Source organism: Microcebus murinus, chromosome 15, assembly GCF_040939455.1.
Source record: "Microcebus murinus isolate Inina chromosome 15, M.murinus_Inina_mat1.0, whole genome shotgun sequence".
Taxonomy (NCBI): domain Eukaryota; kingdom Metazoa; phylum Chordata; class Mammalia; order Primates; family Cheirogaleidae; genus Microcebus; species Microcebus murinus.
In genome coordinates, this window is record NC_134118.1 from 47914116 (window position 1) to 47934731 (window position 20616).

The following is a 20616-nucleotide window of genomic DNA, read 5'->3' on the forward strand; positions in this document are numbered from 1 at the left end:
GCCTCTGTTGTTTGTATAATCACATTGAAGGCTTTTACTAGGGCTGTGGAAGTTGGATTTAGCATATACGTTTTTCCCCAATGGGAAAAAAATCTACCAGTCCAACTTCAGTGACTACTATTAAACAGCTTTTTAGGAATTCAGATAGGACATGGTCCTCCATTCGACTAGTAAGTAGTTCACCACCACTTTTCACAGAAGCTTCTCTAAACATTTTTCACTCAGCCCAGGTTTCTAACGCTGCTTTATTCCTTAAACTTTGGACACTGCTCTTATGTCCCTCATTAAAGTGAAAAGATCAAGGCTGCCTGATCTCCTTTGGTAAACAGCTGTAACCTGCCCCCTCTGATTTATAATGCTATTATCTTCATTAATTATTTCCTTCTCTCCTATTTCAGAAAATAGTTACCCTCCTCTTTTATAAAGCTAATCCAAACACATGTTTTCCTTAATTCTACCCATTTCTATTCATTTTTCAATTACTCCTTTAATTGCTGAAATATCCAGCCTTTTTCTCTTAGTGGACCCTCTGAATTGACTTGCATTTACCCCCTTATAAAGGAAAAGAAACAACACATGACTTCCACACCTGAATTGCCCTTCACGCTGCTATCTCTTGTTTCTAAAAACTTCCCGAACGATTAGTAGTCTATGGTTTCTGTTATTGTTCTTCTCCATTTAATTTACTCCTCTCTCTATTCTAGTCTCACTTTCTGCTCCCTCGTTCTTTGAAGCTGTTCTGTGGAAGCCACAATTCCTATCTATGGAGTGCAATTGTGATAGTTTTGGACTATTGGGCATCTGAACACTCTTTCTAAATAGAGTTTTCAAGTCTTGGCAGGAGGTAGGGCTTTATGTCCAGGGATGAAGAGATCAGATGCTCTGTATTTCTATACCCAGGCAGAGAGGACACAGGCATGTAGTCTTGGCTTGGCAGTCAGATGGTCCCATCTGGGGACAGAGGAGAAATTATTCACAGAGCCATAGTAGTAGTGGCAGCAGCAGCAGAGACTGGAACAGGGGTGATGGTGCTGGCCGTAGGATTTCAGTGTCCCAGTCTAGACTTTTTCTATATAACGTTTCCTGTTGAGTAATCTCTTTTGGATCCCACCTATTAATACTTTCTGAGCCTCATTTTCTAAGTTTCACATAATCCTATGAGTTAACTAATATCTTTGCCTTAAGTGAAACATATTTGTTTTGTCTTTCTTTGAATTAAAAACTCACTATTACAGAAAATGGTACCTAAAAATGGGTTTAATGTAACAGTGTCTTAGGAAAAGTGGAGTGAGACGTAAGTATGTGGGGCTGATTTTCAGGCTAGAGGCAAAAGGAATGAAATCCTATTGGTCCTCAGAGACAGGACTCTGGCAGCCCATCACATGCAATGGTGAAAGAGCTAATTAAACACACCCTCTGGTCTCTGGAAGGAAAAATTCCTTTGGAATGAAATGGTTATTCAAAACAAGGCTTTGGGGAAACCAAGTTGCCAGTGTCATTAAAAATATAAAATAAAAGACTGCAGGGATGCAGGGGCTATTTTAAGACCACTGAATAGCTGAAAAATAAAGGTAAACGATAAGTTAATCTCCTTAAATTCTCAATTATGGCAAAGATTGAATCTCTAGAACTCCAACAATGCCAAAAGACTCTCAATTCTCTCAGCTTCTTTCAACTTCCACATAGTCGATTATCAAACGACCAAGTTTAATGTCATAGCTGCCAAATGGTAATAGCAGCCAACTTTACAACCTTGCAGGTTCTTGTGCGTGGAAGTGAGAGCAATGGTCAGAAAAGCGTGGGATCCTAAGCATCAGGATCAGACAACGTGAGATGATTTCAAAGGTTTGAACTTAAAGGTCTTCTCCCCCTCTGCGGTGGTGCACTGGAGCCAGCTCTTGCTAGCTCATGAGAGCCAACTGCATTTATCTCTCTCTGACTCTGTGTCAGTGATGCCGTGATGACAACTTGAAGTCAGCCACAGTAAAAGTATTTGAAATGCTACAAATCAAGGCTGTCCCTTCCTCTCATGCTGAAGAGTGGATTGTTAAACATTCGCCAGCACTTTACTGTTATTGGGACAGGCAGAAGTACTTCTCGCTTCTTTGATAGGACTGTCTTTTCTTGCTTGGAGACTGTATTCCTTTTCCTTAGGGGCTGACTTGGCAAGGGAGAATCAGTTTACTACTGAGAACCACCAACTCTCCCTCCCTGCTCAACCTCTTCTTATCTCTGAACTTCTAACTGGTGGTTAGATCCCATCATAGCCCAGAGAAGTCAATTTTAAATCCTGAATGGAGAGGTTTTTTTTTTTTTTTTTCTTCTTCTATTTTATAATAACAAAACTTGGGACTATGTGTAAGAATGATAATGATTTCTGAGAGTGATTGACCTTGGACAGGTAAAGTATAGTTTTAGAAAGGAAGACTGTATTAGTATGAGCTTTTGTATGAAAAATGTTACCCAGAGTGGCTGCCATGGGTCTGATTCTTGGTTCATTTGCTTGACTATAATTTGGGTTCACTGGGGGCTTGAGATAGTGAAGTTGAGATCCTAGAAATCCCTTACATAGTACAGGAAAGAGTAGCAAGTACTCCTAGGTAGAATTATCATATTCAAATTACCTTTATCATAATGTATTTCCTCAAAGGGTCTAGAAGATAATTTCTCTACCACGGTCTTGAGAAATGTGTTGGTGAGGGGAGTGGCAGCAGTTTTGAAAAGAGTTTGTGCTACTGTTCTTACTAGGCTGGGGATGTTGGTAGCAGATGCCTCAGCTGGAATGGCTTCCCCAATAGAGACGAGGAGGAAACTATTCTAGGGCAGCAGAGGCCAAGTGGCAGTATTCAGAGTTAAGAGGCAAAATTATTGTGGTTGTCATAATAAACAGCAGGTCAAGGGAAAGCTCATCCATCACAATGTCCTGAATCACAGGAATCTTTGGTAGTGCTCGGCCAGTCATGGGGGTACCTTGACTGAAACATGTGATAGCACATTAGTCCTTCTTGATTTGTGTCATGGAAAACACTCCACAACTGGAAAGCATAGGTTTTACATGAGTTACTATTACAGAGAGTTGCTCATCCTCTCCCAACTCTCAGATCTGAGTTAGTTCCATAAGCAAGAGTTCTTTAATGATGGATTCAACAATAATATCACCCATATGTGCAATAAATCTTCTTCCTAGCCTTCAGCAAACAATCTGTGGTTATTTACTAGTATTGCAGATAAATAGTCCTTAATCTGGTTTGCCTATTCTTTGCTTGGGGTTTGTTCAGAATTTCTAGAAAATGCTATCATTTTAGAGAAAGAACTCCAAAGAGCTACTGATCTTTTGTACCAATGACCTAGCAAGCATCATGAACAGTGATATTATATTCTAAGGGTAATGTGTTTTTAGGGGTCAACTTTCATATAAACATTTTAAGGTACAAAATGTTATTGTTTTGACTTTGTCACAAAAATAGACTGCTTGCATTTCAGGTCATGCTGATAAAATATATCCTGGAATCTGGCTACACAGAGATTTCATGCCAGGTATTAGCTAAATGTGAATAGAATGCAATAGAATGTGAATAGAATGCAAAGGAGCTATAAAGTTCTATATAGTAAAAATGCATATAGTATACATGCCCCAGAAAAGGGAAATAACAAGAGCTTTTGGATATTGTTAAACACTAACTCTGAGCTACACTAATTCCTGAAGACCGAGACTCACACTGTCTCTACTGATCAGAATGACAAATTGTACTTCAGGTTATAAATTGAGTTTTGATCTGAGTTGGCCTCTAGGTAGTCCATTCTTGTGGCTATTTTTCTGAGTACATAAGTAGAATATGTCTCCTAAGCAATTGGCAGAATCCCCAGCTGGATCCCTGAACTGTGAAGAAGAGCTGTTATGATAGCAAATGCCAAACTTCTGTACTTATCCGTACCTACTAAAATACTTAAATCCAAAACAATATTGCATCTATGGGGGAATCATGAAAATTAAAAATATTATCAAAAACATGAAAGATGTTGGGTTGATGTTCTTTTCTTGTCTCTATTTCAGTCTGTGCAGAAGGTATACAGGCGTAGAAGATATAGAGATATTGAGTGATTATAAATTGTACCCCTGGCTGTCCATTTAGCAAATATTTATTCAGTACCAACCAAGATTCATGCTCTGGGTTAGGAGTCAGGGGTACAATGATGACGAAATCCTAACATGCTCTTTACTTTTGTAGTGATAATATTTTAATGGTACAAACTAGACTGGCACTGTTCAAGATAATTCCATGAGCTTGTGTTACAGAGGAACCTGTTGTCCTGGTTGTGTGTGTGTGTGTGTGTGTGTGTGTGTGTGTGTGTGTACAGGGGTTTTTGGAGGAGGGAACAAGAAAGGTGGGAAAAGTCAGCAAGTGACACTTCAGATGAGCTCTAAGGCAGAGGTAGGTGTTAAAAACCACAGACAGAAAAGTCTGTGTAATGACTCCATAGCAGGAGAGAACAGTGTGCTTGGGAAATGAATGGAAGACAGTATACCCACAGTGAAGAATGTGAGGGGTAGAATGACAAAAGAGCAAATTGGAGTGGTAGGCAGGTGGCCAAACTTGCAGTATTTTCTCCTGTCTTAAGAATATTGAGAAATCAAGTACATAGTTTTGAGCGGGGAAGGTATCATCATTAGATATTTAAAAGACTTCTCTAGTTGCAGTATAGGTTATGATCAGACTGTGAAAAGATATGTTATTAAGCTGTGGTAGGCATGCATGTGAGAGTTAGTTATATGCACGTAGAAATAGGTAGATGGATTTATGTGACATCTAGGAGGTAATATTAATAGGATTGGTGATGGACTATTGGTGATGGATTGAATATTGGGCACAAGGCAGTAGAATATGTAAAGCAATATTCTTATATTTAGGGCTTGTATAGCAAGATATATATCTCATATATATGATATATATATATATATATATGTCATATATACAGAATGAGAATAAAATTGGGGCCAATGATCTTGGATCTGTATTGTATTGAAGAGACCTGAAAAAGTTGAGTGAGAAATTAGACATGAGGGTGAGGAGTGAAAACTGATTTGGAGATAAAATAATTATGGAAGTAAGTGGTCCATAGATGGAAAGTGAGGTCAGGGATATGGAAGAAATGAAGAGTGAATAGGAAAGAGCCTGAGATCATGCACGGAAGGACTCCAGCATCTAAGGTAAAGGTGGCTCTGAAATGCAGTCAGTACCGTGTGACATACTTAGCAAAATTTTTTTACTAAAGGTTTATGGGCTTAAAACAAAACTGACAGAAAAAGAGAGTACCCTTCAGGCTCTCTCACTTCTTAAGCTTAATCTAAAATAGTAAAAACAAACCCCAAACATTTCAAGTTCAATTTCAATGCTTGGCTGGATTCTTCAGGTGTTGATAATCTTAAGTATTAAGTATTTGATCAGGTGATTCAAATAACATGTAAAAATACTTCTAATTTATTAAATGAGTTGATGATACCTTCTACTTCACCCTAATTCCCATTTCTCTTCAGATGTTTTCTAGTGCTTAGCAAACTCTGTTTTATATTTAAAGTCCTTATCTGGGAATCTGCCCACCTTTCAAACCTGGCAAAGTTGGCAGGGGATGCTCAAATTTTATTGACCTCAGTGTTAGTGTGGTGCCTCCCTGATAGTCTGTGCTTCTGTCCTTTATTAATATCATTTTTTTCTTTGAAATATATTTCAATCCATGTGGAGATACATATACATACTCACACATATATACATATATATATATATATATACACACACACACACGCATATACATACATATTACATGTTTTTGCCTGAAGGAAAATCTGCAAAAATGTCAATACAGACTCTCATTTTTATTGTTTGGCTTAAAAAGGTTAAGTATGTTAATAAGCTAACGGTGTTCTTTGCATATTTCACCAGTCTCCAATTTTTCTTTGCTTAATATAAAAATGCATTTCCAAAGCTAGGCCACTGGGAGGCAGCATGGTGCAAAGCTAGCGTTTAGTTCATCCTTCTCAGAGAAGTTTCCAGTATAGACCCTTCTGTGATGTATCCAGTATAGACCCTCCCCCACAGATTTGTGTTGTGCCCTCAATATAAGCAGAGCCTTTCTCTCTCTGTCTGTCGGTCTGTCTTTCTGCTTTCCCTTTGCCAAATTCTTTCTTCTTCCTCTCTTTCCAGGGTTCTTTGTGAGTTAAAACTTCTTGTTTTTGAAACTTCCTGGAGCTTAATTAATAAACATGAAAACCAAGTCAAAGCTGGCACAATGCCTTTTTTTGCTCAACCACATGGGCATGCTAGGGTAATTGTAGTTATTTACATTTGGCATCCAGCTGACTCCAAGAGCAACATTGCTTTTTTTTTTTTTTTTTTCTGTGAGTACCAAAGCTATTAAATTAAACAGGTTAATGTGGCTACAGCATTTCACCCCCTACTATCCCCACAGCTATAGTAAATCTGCCACCTGTTTATTTCCATAAAAATTCAATTACAGCACCACCAGTTATTCTTCTTATGTGAGCAATTAACTTCAGGCAGTTTCAGGCCACGGAGAAAGGCCAGGCTGGGCTGCTCCTTTCTTTCCTGTTTGGTCCCTTTAGCTGCCGGTCATTCTTTTGCTAAGTGACTGTGCACCTTCACGCGGTGAAAAAGGGAAGAATGGACTACACGGCTGGGCATTCTCATGCCAATGAAAAAGAAAAATCTGGAAAACCACAAACAACCTTCTGCCTCCCCGTACCCAAGCGGTGGGGACGTCTGAGGCCCATGGGGCAGGGGGAAAGGTAGCAGCCAGCCCAGCAGTGAGGGCCACAGAGACCCTCTGGCATCGTTTGGTGACACACCAAGATGAAGAAGACATTGCTTTAAAGATTATTCATTTCCTTTCTTCCGAACAGACACGTAGGGAATGCAGCCACATAGGGAATGGTTGGTAAAATGCCACACTATCCTGGCCACAACAACAACACAATCACGAAGAGATGAAACCACATTCATCTGTGCTTTGTAACAACAGCCTTAACCAAAGGCTTCCGTAAAGCAGCTGAGCAGTTGAATTTCTTTTCCCCTTTAAGAGGAATGACATGTCTTTAGTACCAGGATGCAAATGCTGACTTTCACCTTTTTGTTCCCTGTCTGCTTCTCTTTGTCATATTTCTTTTCCTTCTCTCAAAAGTCTACCAATTAAAAATAAAAATTACTGAATTTTCCATCTAGTGATGATCAACTAGTTGTCGAATAAGGATTGAAGTACCTGCTTCCCATCAATCCCTCTCATATCATTGACACAGATGCTGTTTGAACACACATGCTGTGTATAGTAAATGGATAAACATAGTTGAGCACAAACTAGAGTCTGAAATTATCATTAAGTAAATCATAGACAGGTTTCAGATTAAAACAAATACTTCAATACTTCTCCATAAGGGAGTTAGTACCAACTACTATCAAGGTGTAGTTAATATCGATATATTCAGAGAATAAGAGAAACATCAAAAGAGAGCGAGTTAGGGTGTAAGCAGCTGATAGAATGCAAGGGGACTTGAGCCCCTAGCTAGGGCATGTGTGTGGAGGGCTTAGGTTACTCACCTAAATTGTCTCATTTCAATTGATCCCTGAACAACATTTGCTCGAGCAGTGTTGCTGGGCAGGCAAGGATGTCAGATGTCAGCCATTCCTAAAGTACTCCCAGGGGATTAAGTGAGTGCATAAATATCTCCCTCCTTTCTTCTTGCATCTGAAGGTGCCCTGCGCCCGACGGCATTAGTACGCTGCTGGGATAGAAGAATGTAATAAAGTGGACTTTGAAGGCACATGTCACAGGAAAAAATACAGTCTAATTAAATTTAATCTTCTTTTAAATGGTTACTCAAAAGAGAGACTCTGTTAGAAGTTCAAAAGGCATATATAAATCCTTCTAGGCAAGTCCATACGCAGGGCTAACATATGGCAGTTGGAAGAGTGAAGGAGAATTTAGAACCTGTGTTTCATCTCGATAGGGCTGATGGGACTTCAATGAAGGGAGACCAACATTCTGTGGCCCCAAGACCACATTTTCTGCTGTCAAATGGGTTCAAGTTCACGGTCTTGAAAATTGTCTTTTTCCTATCTTCAAATGTTTTCATAAGTCCTTTTCTTTTCAGTTCAAAGTAGGCATTAAAATGGGTTTTCAGTATTTATTCTTCATCCTAGATTTTGGGAAGATGCCTAATTTCCATAGCTTCCTTACCTCCTGAAGAGATCCAGGCTTTTTGCTTCTGCCAAAATGAAGCAAACATACAGCCTGGTACTTTGAAGTCTGAGTTAAAGCAAAACTAAATGGACCATGTTTATCTGATCAATTAAGGCATTGCCTACATCCTTAGTACTGATGTTTCTCATTTAAGCAGCATTCTATACAATCCTCAGGAAATTAACAACAGAGATAGACTTTGGGGAATGAGGGGCCATTATACAAAGAAATGCAGGAAGAGTGTAGAAGAATTTGACTAGGCTCCAATATAAGTTACACAAACTGATGAGACGCCAATACAAACTGAAGAATGTCTTTGTAGAAGTGGGACTGTAGAAAAATATTTTTCAATGTTCCTAAAATAGAAGTTTGATTTAAAACTCCTATTATTTAAAGTGATCTACCACATTGAATAGTCTTTAGCATGATGGATGTTTTTAATTTTTTTTAAAAAACACATCTTTCTCTCAGAGATTAGCATGTGTACAGTTCAATTTAACCACAGTTCAACAGGGGAAATTCTATAAACAGCACCATGCTGAGTAGAATATGAGATTTAAAAAAAAAAGAACATAAATTAAAACTCTATTAGGAATTTACAATTTTTTTTGTGACCAAACTGATCAACACCAATTAATTAGAATGTGATAAAATGGTAAGTAATTGAACCCTCAGGCTGTCCCCAGTCAACAGCCTGTTCTACTGTTCCCAGTCATAATTTGAGATACATTTGTTTGGCTTCCATTCCAGCTAGCTCAGGACCTGTGCACATGACCTGTTCCAGAAAGATAGCAAACTCTCTTTCCTCAGAAATCCCACTGTATTTGCTAGTCCTTGGTTTGAATGAACTACATAGTCCAACTGGCACCAACAGATTTAACTTTAAACTGCATAAGGGTAATGACTGTGTATTTTCATATCTGGCAGAGTCTATGAACATTGCCTTCCAAATTCAAAGATTCCTCTCCAGAATTGTGACTTGGCAAGAAAATGAATGTACAATCTTCCTGTATAGATTGGTTTTTATTTAGTGGATTTTAATACTATAGATCTAGAGGCAACCTAGACGTTTACAAAAATAGCTTTCTTCAAGTTCCAAGCTTTAAGCCCGTATTCTCTTTAACTATAAAAGGGAAAAAAGGGCAAAGAAAAGCTATTAATCTGTCTGATACATACTACCCTCAAAAGTTGCTTTTTTCACCTCTAATTTGGTTTTCTGTATGATTATTTTATGCTACTACCCCTTCCACCAGGGCCGGTGATGTCTGTCCAGATGTTCAAGTTGTGCTAACTTCCTAACTTGATTTATTAAATATATTATATATCAGAAATAATTATTTGTAGAAATTCTTGTGGATACTGTAGATGAAAAAAAAAAGTTTTTAAACAGATAACTAAAGATCCAAGTCCTTGAGTTAATGAATTGCAAATTTTTAAGTCAACAGTACTATATGAGGCAGTTGAAGTGTTTAAGGGGAAAACTGGTTTAAGATGATACATTTCTTGAAAAGAGTTGTGTCCATTTAATGAAAAACTTATTTTCCAATGTATTTATAAGTAAAATTTTATATCATTAGATGATAGCCTAAGGGGAAAATTTGGAAAACAAATCACTTTTACTCCAAAAATTCACTTATATTTTAACTCTTCAGACAATATTATTGATAGTATTATAATTAGCTCATTATTTGCTTTGTGCCACATTTAGATTAAATATCTTGATTTACCTAACATGGATGTAGATATCTACATCTACTTATATCCTTAAATAGATGAAAGAGATGACAGTTTTGAAGAGGGTAAGAAAGAATAAGAAAAATTTTTATTTTATTATGTTCAATTTTTTTGAGAATGTTTCAAAACTGTTTTGGCTGTATGGAAAGGGAGGATCCCTCCTCTTATCAACAGTTAATTGCTATTAATACAATATGATCTATTTTATGTAGAAAGATATGAATCTTAGACTTGAAGTTCCTGGTTTGACAAGTGCTATGTGAACAAGGAGAAAACAAGAAGAAAGAAAATCACTGAGGCTAGAGAGAGAGGATGATACAATGGGCTACTCAGGATTTCATTCTAGTTATCCTTTTGTATATTGCTTATTGCTTCTAAATGCTTAAAATACAATAATCTTGGGTGATAGGTATGGGATTTGCACAGTCAAACCAGCAATGAGGCTATTTTTAACTTGATAGTTAATTTTTAATCTCAATAATTACAGAAAAATTGTCAAAATTTCATACATTGCAAGTCCATCTTTGGTTGGAACACTTCAACTGCCCCATATATTTCAGTTGATTTAAAACTTTTCAATTAATTAAATAATTCAAGGACTTGGATCTTTAGTTATCTGTTTACTGAAGGTTTTTAAAAATATAATTCTGGAAACAGAATTATAATGTAACCCCTCATCAGTCTCTTTTCTCAGAAACAGAGTATGTTTTCTCCCATGTTCATACAAACATCTCTGAATATTAACTCTTAAATTCTCAGGAATTCCATCAAAATATTGTGAGTTTCCTCTTTGATAAATTACTAGTGTGACTATCTCCAGTAATTCTGCTGAATTTTAGTTTTAGGCTACCAAACCCACTCCAATATTGACTCACAATACTCTATTTATCAGCTTATGACAAGAATACTCTTTGACTTGGAAGTGGACTCTATGTGGATCAGAATGTTTCACTCGTATTTCATAAGAACTCAAGATAAACTCCTGGTTACACTTGCTCCTACTGAACATTAGCCAGAACCACTACAAGAGTTAGGTCAGTAGAAATACTCTCAGGATAAACTAAATAACATTTTTGAGGTTTCTGCCTCTACACTGTTTTAAATTATATTTTGAGACTTTTTGATCTTCTGACCTCACTTTCCTCATAATTTTTGAAAAGAGACTGACAAACATCCTTCCAATATGTAAATTTGATGTAACTGGCTCCATTTTTGCAATTTCTTTTTTTTTCTCTTATTATTTGTTTTTTGGCCTTGGTCAACCTTGAGGCAAGATTCAATATTATTTTACATTCCCAACTACTACTATCCTTTCCTTTTCACCCTAAGAGTAGTTAGTGAGAGGTAAGGGTTTAATGAAAACAGAGACTTCATACAACTCTCACATTTTTAAAAATAATTATGCTTAGACATCTCTTTCCAAATTCTCTCCAGTGTGTCTCAAGACATCCTTCACCCTGCTTAGAAGGCACTTTGTGTGTGAGAAGGATTGTGGTAGTAAAAATAATTATTTTTCCACTACAAATAAATTTTGTTTGTCATATTGATGCTAATTTATAGTTTCATTTGGCTGGAATTGTCCAATTTCTCCTGCTCTCCATCTACTGTCAGAAGGAATGTCTTAAGATGGGTCAGTCTAAAATTAACATCATTGTATTTGATAATGTTCTCTAAAATAAGTCAATTCATTTGGCCACTTTGGGACACATTAGGCAAATAATCCTAGCAGACAGTCCAGTAAGCCTCTTGTTCAAAATGATATTTTATATAACTTCATTAATGACAATTTTCTATAGTAATTTTAAGCAACCAGTAAACCTTTCTTGAAAATATTCAAGCTAAACCAACTACACTAAAGCTTCTCAAATTGTGATAAAAGAATGTTTGTTGTTATTATTTGTTTGTTTAGGTTTCATATAGTCATAAAACAATAGTTTTGTAGAATGTATTGATCGTGTGCTTGAGTTGTATGACAATACCAAATTGTTATATAAATCTCTCAGTGCTTATTCTCAATTTCTGTACATATCTCACCGTGGACTGGTAGAAATTTGTAGATTGCCCCCAGTCCATGGAACACATTTCAAATGGCACTTATTGAGGTTCTTGTCTGTGGTAGAATTTTCAGGAGTTGATTAATAGGTTGTTCTTGTATTATAGTAAAATGAAAATATTTATTTAGGAAAGATTCATTTTCACTGAAAGAATTCTTTTAATTCTGCTTTATTGAAATAAGATATTTGCTTATTCAGGATGGAATTCTGATTAGGCTGTGTCCTTTTTTTTCTTTTCTTTTCTTTTTTTTTTTAGACAGAGCCTTGCTCTGTCACTCAGGCTGGAGTGCAGTGGCCTCATCATAGCTCAGTGCAACCTCGAATCCCTGGGCTCAAGGGATCCTCCTGCCTAAGCCTCTTAAGTAGCTGTGACTATAGGTGCACTCCACCACATCCAGCTAATTTTACTATTTTTTATAGAGATGTGGCTTTGCTCTTGCTCAAGCTGGTCTCCTACTCCTGGCTTTAAGCAATCTTCCTGCATCGGCCTCACAAAGTGCTAAGATTGCAAGCATAGCAACATTGTACTCGGCCTAGGTTATGGATTTTTAAAAAAGGATGTCAGTACTGCTATTTACTATTTAATTTGCTATTTCTTATACCACAGATAACCCAGTGCCTTGACAGAAAATATAACCTTGGAGTCCAACACTTATCCAAAAGTTTATATGGAAGAAATTATTAATCTTTTAGATCTATTCTAGATTTTCCAGGTTTTGTTTTAGGTTTTATTTGCTAATTTCTTTTTGAATTGGATTGAGTCAGATCATCAAATATCTGGACATACGATTCATAGTGCCTTGAATTCTAACTGAATCATTTAATTGAGAAAACTATGAATTGTGCTACTGTATTATATTTAGAGATGCTATAAAAATATTAATACCAAGCATAAGTACTACATTTCTACCAGGTATTTTTTTACATTGTCCAATTTTCCACTTGAAAATTCATGTGAAGAGTCAAATTAAATTCATATTTGTAAATATGGTCTTCTTTTGCAAGTTATTTTTTTTTAGACTCAATGCACCTCACCCTTTTATTGAGAATGAGTTGTTAACCTGGCTGATCTAGGCTCAGACGTTACTAAGATATTATTCATTTATCCATGCAGAAAATATTATAAACTATTATATTATAAAGAAATATTATATTTCTTATATTATATTATCCATGCAGAAAATATTATAAAATTAAAAATATTATATTATTATATTAAATATATTATATTATTTTATATGTGATTAAAATATTATATTATCCAGGCAGAAAAGATTATAAATTTTAATATTATAAACTATTCATTTATCCATGCAGAAAATAATTACGAAATGCATACTACATGCTAGACATGGTGCTAGATTCTGTAATGTAATAGTGAGCAGTCCAGGCTTGTGCTTGCTCTCAAGAGAGCATAAAGTCTAGAGGCAGGAGACTGGCATATAGTCAAGTAATAAATAAATATAAAAGTATAATTATAATATGTACTCGTCTTCATCCATTTGGGCTGCTATAACAAAAATTCCATAAATTGAGTGAGTTATAAACAACAAACATTTATTTCTCATTGTTCTGGAGGTGGGAAGTCCCATATCAGGGTGCTGGCATGGTTGGGTTTTGGTGAGGGCACTTTTTGCATCACATGTGGAAGAGGAGAACAAGCTCTCTGGGTCTCTTTTATAAGAGAACTATTACCATTCTTGAGGGATCTTCCCTCATGACCTAATTACCTCCTAAAGGCCCCACCTCTTAATGCTGTCACATCAGGGATTAGATTTCAACATACATATTTTGAAGGGTCACATTCAGACCATAGCAATACTGTAAAAGGGAGGTATGTTGTCACAGAATTGCAATTTCTTGGCTGGGCACAGTGGCTCACACCTGTAATCCTAGCACTACGAGAGGCTGAGGAGGGAGGATCCCTTGAAGTTAGGAGTTTGAGACCAACCTGAGCAAGAGCAAGATCCCATTGCTATTAAAAATAGAAAAAATTAACTGGGGGTGGTGGCGCAAACCTGTAGTCCCAGCTACTCAGGAGGCTGAGGCAGGAGGATTGCTGGAGACCAGGAGATCGAGGTGCTGTGAGCTAGGCTGACACCACGGAACTCTAGCCCTGGCAACAGAGCGAGACTCTGTCTCAAAAAAATGAAAAAAAAAAAAAAAAAAAAAGAAGAAGAGTAGTTTCTTATTGGAATTATTTAGCCAAAATGGATGATTCTCTCTTCCATTTTCTGTTATAGGCTACCAGGTAATGATAACATCTCACAGTTCAGTTTAAGAAAGGAATACTGGGGGGTGGAGCAAGATGGCGGACGAATAACACCGCCAGACAGAGTGTCTCTGCAGAAAAGACAGATTCTAGCAGAAATTAGAGGAAAGAAGCAAGAAGACGAGCATACAGCAGACGAGGGCCGGAAGGAGGGGTACCTGAGACCCCGGGAGACTCCACGGGAGGAGGCTGCGGGGGAGAACTGGAGGCTGAGACCACCGGAGCAGCCCGGAGACCAGCGGCAAGGGTAGGTGGATTGGCTGTTTCCCCTCCCCTGCATTTGGGACTGCTGGTGGGCTCCCCAGCAGATGGAGAGACCTGCGGACATCAGCCCAGAGACGGCCACCGCCAGCCAGTGGTGAGATTGTAGCAGATGTGGCACCAGGTTCCCAACTTCCTCCAGGCACCTCCGTGTGCACAGATCCGCGCCGCACAGCAGGTGCCATATTGCCTCCTCCTCCCCTCCGCCGACCCTACCCCCGGCTGCCCAGAGAGACAATACAGCCACCAGCCAGAGGCACCTCCAGGGAATGGGACCTTCCCTTTTGGGACCCTACAGCTGACTCAGGGGAACTCAGACTGTGAGCTCCCTACCTGCCCGCCCTCCCAGGTGCTGCTGGCACAGTGTTCCCAGGAGAACGGTGCCAACTTAGAGGCTGAGAGACATAGACCCAGCTTGGGCTCCCTGTGGGTAAATTGGGACCAGAAATCTTCTCTCTGGTGGGGATACAGTTTGAACTCTGGGACCCAGAGGTCAGACCTGCAGACCAGATCCCCTGCACTGAGGGCAAGCATTGCCCAGGGCACAGAAGGGTTACACATGAACAGCCTACTGAGGTGTGTGTGCCACCAGGGGCGGATTGGCATCCTAGAGGGCAACCCTCCTCCCAGAGGGAGGCCGTGCACCCAACCCAGGTGGCGTTCCTGTGCAGGGAACCTCCCAGCTGGCATCACAGTCCGGGGAGGCCTGGTGGCTTGTGTTCTGGCCTGCTGGCAGAGGACCAGGAGTAGCTGCGGAGTTGGAGAGGGTGGAAAGAAGCGAGGCCCACTCCAGACTGTGGGTCTCAGACAGCCCCACCCCCACACCCAGACTTTCTGGCTGAGCGGGACCATTCCAGCTCCGCCCTGACAGCTTTCCCTGAAAGCAGAGAATAGAACTTTGACCCCTGCTAACGGCCTGAGGGCAGGCTTACCCAACCCAGCTCCACCCAGTAAAAGAGCTGATAGCAGGACACAAAATCAACAGCATAGCCTGTTCCTCCAAGCAAACGCCACCTACTAACAGGGACGGCACCTTGCACAGCCTTTCCACAGCACCCACTGACTCAATGTACAGGGAGTGGTCCAATTTAACACACAGACACCACCTAACGCCTCAGAAACTAAACAAGGTGTGTGAATACCCAAACAATAACTTAAGGAAAGAAACAACAACTGATAGACATGGGAAGAAATCAGCGAAAGAACTCAGGAAATATGAAGAACCAAACGGAAAACACACCCCAAAGAGGAGCACCAGCCCCATAGAAAAGGACAACAACCAAAATGAGGCAACCAATATGACAGAAGAGGAATTTTGTATGTGGATCATAAGAACACTCACCCAGCTGCAACAACAACTCAATAACCAACACAAAGAAACCACAAAAAGCCTCCAAGATATGGAAAAAGAAATAGACACAATGAAGAAAAGTTTAACCGAACTCCTGGAAATGAAGAATCAATTCAAGGAACTACAAAATACAGTGGAAAGTCTCAAGAACAGGGTAGATGAAACAGAAGAAAGAATCTCAGAGCTTGAAGATAACACCCTCCAATTAAATAAATCAGTCACAGAAATAGAGCAGAGAAACAAGAGAAAAGAGCAAAGCCTACAAAAGCTGTGGGATTATGTGAAGAAACCTAATATGAGGGTCATAGTCTTACCAGAAGGGGAAGAAGACAACACTCAAGGGTTGGACAAGCTGTTTGAAGATATAATGGAGGAAAATTTCCCAGGCCTTGCTCAAAATCTCGATATACAAGTTTAAGAAGCTCAGAGGACCCGTGGGAGATTCAATGCAAACAGGAAGACGTCATGACATGCAGTCATCAGACTGACCAAAGTATCAACTAAAGAGGCCCTTCTAAGAGCTGTAAGACAAAAGAAGCAAGTAACATACAAGGGAAAGCCAATTCAAATAACATCAGACTTCTCTAATGAGACTTTACAAGCAAGGAGAGACTGGGCCCCCATTCTCACACTTTTGAAACAAAACAATGCCCAGCCTAGAATATTATTCCCTGCAAAACTAAGCTTCGTATATGAAGGAGAAATAAAAACATTCTCAGACAAGCAAAGGCTCAGAGAATCCACCAAGACAAGACCAGCCCTAAGAAGTACTTAAAACAGCGTTATGCACGGAACATCATAATAACAACCCACGAATATAAAAACAACCAAAACCCAAAGATATTAAAGGCCAGATATTACAATGGCTCAAGACAGAACTCATAGCAACAACATCCAACCCAACAGAACGATCAGTAATCTACCTTACCTATCAGTTCTCTCAATAAATATGAATGGCTTAAACTCTCCACTCAAGAGACATAGGCTGGCTGAATGGATAAGAAACTACAGGCCAAGTATATGCTGTCTTCAGGAAACACATCTAACCTGCAAGGATGCATATAGACTAAAAAGAAAAGGGTGGAGATCAATATTCCAAGCAAATAGAAGCCAAAAGAAGGCTGGTGTGGCAGTTCTAATTTCAGACGATTTAGTTTTTAAACCAACAAAAGTAGTGAAAGACAAAGAGGGTCATTATATAATGGTGAAGGGCACAGTTCAACAAGAAGAGATAACAATTTTAAATATATATGCACCCAACTTAGGTGCACCCAGATTCATAAAGCAAACCTTACTGGAGCTAAGCAAATGGATTAATAGCAACTCCATAATCGCCAGAGATTTCAACACCCCACTGACGGCACGAGACAGATCCTCCAAACAGAAAATTAATAAGGAAATAATGGACTTAAACAAAACTCTAGAACAATTGGGTCTGACTGACATTTACAGAACATTCTACCCAAAATCCACTGAATATACGTTCTTCTCATCAGCTCACGGGACATTCTCTAAGATTGACCATATCCTAGGACACAAAGAAAATCTCAAGAAATTTAAAAAAATAGAAATCATATCATGTATCTTCTCAGATCACAGTGGAATAAAACTAGAAATCAACCCTAACAGAAACTCACATTTCTACACAAAAACGTGGAAATTAAACAACCTCCTACTAAATGATTACTTCGTAAATGAAGAAATCAAGACGGAAATAAAAAAAATTCTATGAAGAAAATGACAATGGAGAGACAAGTTATCAACTCCTCTGGGACACAGCTAAAGCAGTTCTGAGAGGAAAATTTATCTCCATAAATGCCTATAACCAAAAGACAAGAAGATCACAAATAGACAATCTAATGAAACGACTCAAAGAGCTGGAAAAAGAAGAACAGACCAACCCCAAACCCAGCAGAAGAAGTGAAATCAACAAGATCAAATCAGAACTAAACGAAATTGAAAACAGGGAAGCTATTCAGGAGATTAATAAAACAAAAAGTTGGTTCTTTGAAAAAATAAACAAAATTGACACACCATTGGCTAAACTAACGAAAAGCAGAAAAGAGAAATCTCTAATAAGCTCCATCAGGAACAAAAAAGGTGATATCACAACTGATCCCAAAGAGATACAAGATACAATTTATGAATACTACAAAAATCTTTATGCACACAAACTGGAAAATGTGGAGGAAATGGACAAATTTCTAGAAACACACAGCCTCCCTAGGCTCAACCAGGAAGAAATAGATTCCCTGAACAGACCAATCTCAACAACTGAAATAGAAACAGCAATTAAAAATCTCCCTAAAAAGAAAAGTCCCGGTCCAGATGGCTTCACACCTGAATTTTAGCACACTTACAAAGAAGAACTAGTACCTATCTTGGAGAAGCTATTCCACAACATCGAGAAGAACGGAAACCTCCCCGACACCTTTTATGAAGCGAACATTACACTGATTCCAAAACCAGGCAAGGATGCAATAAAAAAAGAAAACTACAGACCAATATCCCTAATGAATATAGATGCAAAAATTTCCAACAAAATCTTAGCTAACTGAATCCAGACACTTATCAAAAAAATAATCCACCACGACCAACTGGGCTTCATCCCAGGGATGCAGGGATGGTTCAACATACATAAATCTATAAATGCAATTCGCCACATAAACAGAAGCAAAAACAAAGACCACATGATTCTTTCAATAGATGCAGAAAAAGCGTTTGACAAAATTCAACACCCTTTCATGATACGAACACTTAAGAAAATAGGCATAGAAGGGACATACCTAAAAATGATACAAGCCATATATGACAGACCCATAGCCAACATCATACTGAATGGGGAAAGATTGAAATCATTCCCACTTAGAACTGGAACCAGACAAGGCTGCCCATTATCTCCACTTCTGTTCAACATAGTGCTGGAAGTCTTGCCTACAGCAATCAGACAGGAAAATGGAATCAAAGGTATCCAAATAGGGGCAGAAGAGATCAAACTTTCACTGTTTGCTGATGATATGATATTGTATCTAGAAAACCCCAAGGATTCAACCAAGAAACTCCTGGAACTGATCAATGAATTTAGTAAAGTCTCAAGATACAATATCAATACACAGAAATCAGAGGCATTCATATACGCCAACAACAATCTAATTGAGAACCAAATCAAAGACTCAATTCCCTTCACAATAGCAACAAAGAAATTAAAGTACCTAGGAATATACTTAACCAAGGAGGTAAAAGACCTCTACAGGGAGAACTATGAAACACTGAGGAAGGAAATAGCAGAGGATGTAAACAGATGGAAATCCATACCATGCTCGTGGATCGGCAGACTCAATATCATCAAAATGTCTATACTACCCAAACTGATCTACAGATTCAATGCAATACCTATTAAAATCCCATCAGCATTCTTCACAGATATAGAAAAAATAATTTTACGCTTTGTATGGAACCAAAGAAGACCCCGAATTTCAAGAGCAATTCTAGGCAACAAAAACAAAATGGGAGGCATTAATATGCCAGATATCAAACTATACTACAAAGCTGTAGTAATTAAATCAATATGGCATTGGCTCAAAGATAGGAATATTGACCAGTGGAACAGATGTGAGAATCCTGATATAAAACCATCCTCATATAGCCATCTCATCTTTGACAAAGCAGACAAAAACATACGCTGGGGAAAAGAATCTCTTTTCAATAAATGGTGCTGGGAAAACTGGATAGCCACCTGTAGAAGGCTAAAACAGGACCCACACCTTTCACCTCTCACAAAAACCAACTCATGCTGGATAACAGACTTAAACCTAAGGTAGGAAACTATTAGAACTCTAGAGGAAAAAGTTGGAAACACTCTCCTAGACATTGGCCTGGGCAAAGAGTTTATGAAGAAGTCCCCAAAGGCAATCACAGCAGCAACAAAAATAAATAAATGGGACATGATCAAACTACAAAGCTTCTGCACAGCCAAAGAAATAGTCATGAAAGTAAACAGACAACCTACAGAATGGGAGAAAATTTTTGCATCCTATGCATCCGATAAGGGACTGATAACTAGAATATACTTAGAACTCACGAAAATCAGGAAGAAAAAATCAAATAACCCCATTAAAAAGTGGGCAAAGGACTTGAACAGAAATTTTTCTAAAGAAGACAGAAGAATGGCCAACAAACATATGAAGAAATGCTCAACATCTCTAATCATCAGGGAAATGCAAATCAAAACCACAATGAGATATCACTTAACCCCAGTGAGAATGGCCTTTATCAAAAAATCTCCAAACAATAAATGCTGGCTGGCGTGGTTGCGGAGAGAGAGGAACACTCCTACACTGCTGGTGGGACTGCAAACTAGTTCAACCTCTGTGGAAAGCAATATGGAGATACCTTAAAGCGATACAAGTGAATCTACCATTTGATCCAGCAATCCCATTGCTGGGCATCTACCCAAATGATCCAATGACACTCTACAAAAAGACACCTGCACTCGAATGTTTATAGCAGCACAATTCATAATTGCAAGGCTGTGGAAACAGCCCAAGTGTCCATCAATCCAAGAATGGATTAATAAAATGTGGTATATGTATACCATGGAGTACTATTCAGCTCTAAGAAACAATGGTGACATAGCACATCTTATATTTTCCTGGTTAGAGCTGGAACCCATACTACTAAGTGAAGTATCCCAA